Source organism: Prionailurus bengalensis, chromosome E4 (assembly GCF_016509475.1).
Source record: "Prionailurus bengalensis isolate Pbe53 chromosome E4, Fcat_Pben_1.1_paternal_pri, whole genome shotgun sequence".
Classification (NCBI taxonomy): Eukaryota; Metazoa; Chordata; class Mammalia; order Carnivora; family Felidae; genus Prionailurus; species Prionailurus bengalensis.
In genome coordinates, this window is record NC_057360.1 from 43,191,325 (window position 1) to 43,198,427 (window position 7,103).

Consider the following 7,103-nt stretch of genomic DNA (forward strand, 5'->3'; position numbering starts at 1 on the left):
TTATTCATTTTTGAGAGAGAGAGAGAGACAGAGCATGAATGGGGGAAGGTCAGAGAGAGAAGGAAACACAGAATCTGAAACAGGCTCCAGGCTCTGAGCTGTCAGCACAGAGCCCAACGTGGGGCTCGAACTCACGGACCACGAGATCATGACCTGAGCTGAAGTCGGACGCCCAACCGACTGAGCCACCCAGGCTCCCCAGTGATGGGATTTTTAAAGCATGAACCCACAATAATGAGTGGAGTCAGTAGGACAAACAAAAACAAAGAAAAGTAGAAGCTGGAAAGCAGATGCACAAGCATTAACTAAGTTACCAACCTGGAGAACCTGAATCCTAAAACCAAAATGGAACCAAACTGAGACCCCACCTGATTTATACTGCAGACTCCCTCAAGTCTCCACACTTGATCACTCACAGTAGGTCCCCGTGCTGCCCACTGTGGGGATACAGAAAAGCGGGCCATCTACAGGGTGTACTCTGGGCATGGGTCAAAATAAGAATTTTTAAAGCTATTTAAGATCTCCAGGTTACTCCTCCCTTCTTCAACTGCTGCCCTCCTTCTTCTAAAAGGAGACTGTGAAGTATTTATTCTCCAGAGATGGTTGAATAGGAGTCTCCATATAAATAAGGAGATTAAGTGGATTTATGGATATCGGATGCTAAGATTCCCAGCCCTCTTCTTCCATTCAATTCCTAGATCTCTGGCTACTGGACATTTACCTTCCAGAGAGGAAACGTGACTTGTGTTCTTCAAGGAATCTGACTATACCAAGAGGAAAACCCAAAAGATACTGACATCAGGACAGAGATTTTTTTTTAACTTTATTTACTTTGAGGGGTGGGGGAGAATCTCAAGCAGGCTCCACACTGTCAGCACAGAGCCTGATGCGGGGCTTGAACCCACAAACCGTGAGATCATGACCTGAGCCCAAACCAAGAGTTGGATGCTCAACCAACTGAACCATCCAGGCCCCCTGAGATTTTTTTTTAATGTTTATTTATTTTTGAGTAAGAGAGAGAGCACAAGGAGGGGAGGGGAAGAGAGAGAGGGAGGCACAAAATCCGAAGCAGGCTCCAGGCTCCAAGCTGTTAGCAAAGAGCCCGATGCAGGGCTCGAACTCACTAACCATGAGATCATGACCTGAGCCGAAGTCAGATGCTTAACCAACTGAGCCACCCAGGCGCCCCAAGATTTTTTCAATTGAAATTAACTGACATTGAAATTTATTAGTTACAGGCACACAACATAATGATTCAATATTTGTGTATATTGCAAAATGATCATCACTATAAGTCTGGTTAACATCCATCACCATACCTAGTTACGGATTTTTTTCTTGTGATGAGAAGTTTCAGGACTTACTCTCTTAGCAACTTTCAAATATGCAATACAGTACTTTTACCTCTAGTCAGCAGGCTGTAGGTGACATCGCCATGACTTCTTTGTTTTACAATTGGAAGTTTATCCCTTTTGACTCCCTTCACCTACATTGCCCCATCCCCCTGCCCTGCCTCTGGCCACCACCAATCTAGAACACAGATTTTTTTCTGGCTTATTCACTGCTCTATCTCCAGCACCTAGAACAGTGCCTGTCACTTAGTAGGTGTTCCTACTGAGTGATATTTGCTGAATGAATGCACGTTCACTCTAGATATTTTTAAATATTTGGGAAAGCACAAAGGAGAACATAAAACCACTCGTGTTTCTACTATCCAGTAAGAACAAGTTCCTCTTGGTTAGATGATTTGATTTCTAGAGAGATTCCAAAGTCTTTTTTTTTTAAGTTTATGTATTTTTATGTTATTTATTTATTTTTATACTTTTTATTTCTTTTAAGTAGGCTCCATGCCCAATATGGGCTTAAATTCATGACCCTGAGATCAAGAGCCGCCTGCTCTCTCCTGACCGAGCCAGCCAGGTGTCCTGAGATTCCAGAGTCTAGATCCTTATGTTAATGTAGGTGGGAATCAGGCACTTTTGCAGAACACCAAAAGTAACATTTATTTCTGCAGTGTGAACTAGGAACGAGTTTACTAAGAGAAAGAATAACTGTTTTCTATTATGCAACATAAAATCACAATCACAAATCCAAGAATTTTGGGGGTGCCTCCTGGCTCAGTCAGAGCACGGGACTCTTGATCTTGGGGCTGTGAGTTCAAGCCTCGTGTTGGGTGTAGAGATTACTCACTGCTGCCAGCACCAAGCCCACTTCGGATGGAACCTCTGTTCCCCTCTCTCTCTCTGCCCCTCACCCACGTACGTGTGTGCGTGTGTGCACGTGTGCGTGTGTGTGTGCGTGTGAGAGATGCTGGCAGTGCTGCAGAGCAGTGCTTCTCAAAGTTTAACAGGCACAAGAATCATGCAGGTATCTTGTTAAAATACATCTCTGATTCAGTAGGTCTGGGGCATGGCTTGGGGTGCCACCTTTATAACAAGTTCCCAGGGGATGCCAATGCTGCTGGTCTTGGGACCATACTTTGGGTAGCAAGGGTGTATAGAGACAGAACAGGAGTGAGCAAAGTCTCATGGTTAAGGACATAGGTCTAAGAGTCAAAGAGACCTGCATTCAAATCCTAACTCTACCCCTTCCCATTTGTATGCCTTGGAGACATTAACTTATTTTCTTTCGGTCTTCTTTCCTTATCTGAAAATGGTGAGCATTAAAAGAGTAATGCCAGGGACACCTGGCTGGTTTAGTAGGTAGATCATGTGGCTCTCAGTCTCGGGGTTTTAAGTTCAAGTCCTACACTGGGTATAGAGATTACTTAAAAATATTGTTTTTAAAGGAGCAATGCCAATTGTAAATCTCATAGCATGTAGGGTTTAAAAAAATTTCTAAGCAATATCTAACACAGGAGAAGAGCTCAATAAATGGCAACTGCTTTTATCAATTGTGTTATCATTATTACAAACCTAAATTCTTGTCCTGACTGGCTACTGTATAAACTTGGGCAAGAGATTGGCCCTTCTGAGTCTTGGTTTTCTCATCCATCAAATGGGATAATAATAGTGCCCACCTCAAAAGATTATGAAGATTAAAATGGGAAAAACTATTAAAAATGCTTACTACAGAGACCAGCACATAGAAGGCACTCAATAGAAATTCACTGAGGTTATGATTGCTGTAAGCCTTGGTTCTGACCCTGTCTCTGTGACTTTTGTTAAAAGAGAGAATCCTATGATTGTGTTCAACATCACTGTGTTGGTGGGAGGATGGAATGAGCCATAGTAAATGAAAGCGCTTTGGAAATGAACTCCTGTAAAAATTTAAGGAAAAACACGAGAGTCAGAATCTGACCTGAGTTCCAGCCCTGGATATGCTCATACATACTTTGTGATCTTAAGCAAATTACTTAACTGCTTGGAGCCTCAGTTATTTCATCTGTATAGCAGAGCTAATAATACCTATCTCACAGGGTCATGAAGATTAAGTTAAATAATGTGTAAAGCACTTAGTACCTTGCCTGGCACATAAAAGTGCTCGATAAATGTTTTCTTTCCTATATACAGTAATTACGTTCAGGATTCTGTATTTTTCCAAGGAGGATAGCATTCCCCAAAATATTTTGGTCTTGTTTGTGAGATTCCTTCTGTGAAGATTTATTAACTTGAACATGAAAGGTCTATAAAACTGAACTGCTAAATGTATCCTATTTAATTATACATCAAATATCATTCCAATGCTGAATATTTCATCAGTGGCATCCCTGGCTGTTGGGAGGCAGAGCATGGGGAGGAAAAACAATCAATTAAAAAGAATTTGGTATAGCCCCGGGTAGAAATCATCTTTGTTTTACTGCCAAGTAGAGCAAAATTTCCAGAATTTTTTTAGAGTAACTGAAGTAACTGACCCAAAGCTTACTAGAAGCAGCCTCAGACATAGTTTTGCCACAATTCATTTCTCATCAGTAAGATTAGAAGATTGCTGTTGCTTTTTCAAGTCTAAATGGCTTTTCACCCTTTTTGCACCCCGTTGCCTGACACTTTCAGTGGAATCTATTTTTGGTTAGTTTCCTTACTTGGCCAGAATAAAACCTCGCCACAAGTTTTATTCTTGTGTCTCTCTGCTAATCTTGGATGAAGATGGATAGATGGAAATCCACATGAAATACCTTTTCTATGTCAACATTATCCTGGTAGACGTTTCCTAGAAGGTTTTCTGGGTTCTAGACATATTCCAACTGGCTTAGTAGGTATTTATATGTGCCGAACACAATGCCTCATACAAAGAGGGTCCTCAGTATATATTAGCCAAAAGAAAATATTTCTTTCATATCATCCTCCTGCTACCCCCTGGCTCATGAATCTAGCTCTGCAGGGAAAGTGGTTTAATGGAGGTGGGAAGTAGCATTCTGAAGCAAAGGTGGATGAAGGCATCTTGGTCACGAAAACCTTCTCCACCCCCAAATTGTAGAGACAGAGACCAGTATCTATCAAGTGTCACATAAACCTCTAAGTGCTTGGAAAACGGGTCCTGGAACCTAGTTGAGCCACCTTTCTGTATGTCAGTGTTTAAGGTTCCTCTCATTTTCCTAGAGCTGATTCCAGAGGAATCAGGACCCTTATCCAAATAGGACTTAGGAATCCACTTAGGCAAGTTTCCTGATGAGACGTACACACACTTCCTACACAGGGCATATGCAGTTTTTTAAGGGCATGGAGGAAGAGGGTCGCCTGGGTGGCTCAGTCGGTTAAATGTCTGACTCTTGGTTTCAGTTCAGGTCATGATCTCACAGTTTGTGAGTTCAAGCCCCGAATCAGGCTCTGCACTGACAGCATGGAGCCTGCTTGGGATTCTCTCTCTCCTTCTCTCTCTGCCCCTCTCCTGCTTGCTCGCTGTCTCTCTCTCTCTCAAAATAAATAAATAAACTTTTTAAAAAAAGGGGTACGGAGAAAGAAAAGGGAAAAATTGTATTACATTTAAGACATCATAAAAATAAGTACATTTCAGATGAAATTTTCAATAGTCCAAGATCCTAGCATAAAACTTACAATTCTTTCTTTGCACTCCCTTCCTATCTTTATCCGTGGTTTACCCAACTTTTATCCATATAGTTTATATCATCTTTAATTCTTATAATAACTCTGGAAGGATGGATTTTATTTATTTATTTATTTATTTATTTATTTATTTATTTATAAAGTTTTTGTTTATTTATTTTGAGAGAGAGAGAGAGAGTGCGTGCGCACATGAGCATGGGAGGGGCAAAGAGAGAGGGAATCCCAGGCAGGCTCCATGCTATCAGCACAGAGCCCAACTCAGGCCTGGAAACCACAAACTGTGAGGTCATGACCTGAGCCAAAATCATGAGCCGGATGTTTAACCGGCTAAGCCACTCAGGTGCCCCGAAAGATGGATACTTTAATCTTTATCTTTATATCTTTATAATCTTTAAATGTGGAAACTGAGACTCAGGTTAAGCAGTGTGTCTAAGTCCATATAGCTAATAACACATGTTTGCTGACTCCGGAGCTCTTATTCTAGCTCAAGACAATTTTTCATTCTAATGCTTTCATTTTAGGTTATTTCAAAAAGGCTTTTTGTGTTTCTATATACTTATCATACATATCTCTTTCAATAGCATCATAACATTCCATTACATTCTCACACCATTGTTATTCACCCACTTCCTAATCTTGGGCATGTAGGTCCTTTCAGGTTTTCCACTGCTATAAACAATGCTCCTTTATATATTTTCTGTTGTGTTGTTGCTTTGTTTTCTTCTTTTGAATTATTTTCCAGGAGGGTATTACTGGGTGAAAGGGTGCAGACATTTATATATTTTTAGCTATTTATATTACTGAATTGTACTAAGTCATTGCATCTTGAAAGAGAATATTATCTTCCTCCACCAGCACCCTGTGAGAGGCATAAGGCAAGCCCGGATGGATTCATCAATGAAAACAGCCCTTTGTCCCTCTGTCTGCTTGGGGATGCCCTGGGGCCATATGAAACTCCCTGAAAATGATCTATGACATAATCCAGAATAAGATCTCACATGGGGTAGTGTGATTCCCCCTCCCCAGGAAAGGCTTCCTTGATTAAGTTGTGTTTTTCTTTTTGCAGTCACAAGATCAGGTTTTTTCCAAGCAACTGACACTTCCCCCTTGATTCAGACTGTAGCTCTCCGTTCCTGTGCTGGGAAAAAGTGTGGGAGCTGATAGAAAGAGAGCCTACACTTCAACTCTTGGTTTGCCATTCCAAACTAGCTGCAAAGGGTCAGGATATATTACACCAAGGAAAGGAAGTCCTGACAGAGCCAAAAACGATTTTACAAGCAGGCAAGAGGAAGTGAACATGGGAAAAAGTCATACCAGAATAAGAAAGCCCTGTTTCAACAGGTGGACAGTAATTTTGAGAGATATACCAATATCTCTGCGTCTTAGTCAACTTACTTGGCAAAGTACCATTTGAACTTACAGAAAGGTTTAAGCTGAAATTATATGGCACATGAAAGGCACTCAAATGATAGCTGTTGCTATTATTAATAAGCGTGGTGGCCATAGCATGGCCTAGACGACAGTGCAGTGGGCATTGTGGGAGAGGGATAGTCACTGAAGGCAAGCAGAACCGGTTGGGCTAGCTCTTCCTAGTCAGGTGACCTTGGCCAAGTTCTCCTCCTCTTTGAGCCTCAGTTTCCCATCTGTGAAACAGAGGTTACGAACTCACCTACAAAGTTTGTTTTTAGCCTAAATGAGAGTTTTTGACAGGCAAATAGTAAGCGCTCAATAAACAGCAGATATTATGAATTCACAAATCTATCAAAAAATGTGATCAACTGCGCTTGCTTTGGCAGCACAGAGACTACAATTGAAACGATACAGGGAAGATTCACACGGCCCCTGCGCAAGGATGACGCACAGATTCGTGAAGCGTTCCAGATTTTCTGATTTAAAATAGATCTACATTGGGGCGCCTGGGTGGCGCAGTCGGTTAAGCGTCCTACTTCAGCCAGGTCACGATCTCGCGCTCCGTGAGTTCGAGCCCCGCATCGGGCTCCGGGCTGATGGCTCGGAGCCTGGAGCCTGCTTCCGATTCTGTGTCTCCCTCTCTCTCTGCCCCTCCCCCGTTCATGCTCTGTCTCTCTCTGTCCCCAAAAT

The 7,103-nt window shown here is 41.9% G+C and overlaps 1 non-coding gene across 1 annotated transcript; it reads left to right on the forward strand.

Moving 5' to 3' along the window:
- Positions 1-6,783: 6,783 nt before the first annotated feature.
- On the forward strand, positions 6,784-6,890 carry LOC122476673. Its single transcript, XR_006295587.1, has one exon. It is a non-coding gene; the product is annotated as a U6 spliceosomal RNA (small nuclear RNA).
- Positions 6,891-7,103: the final 213 nt, after the last annotated feature.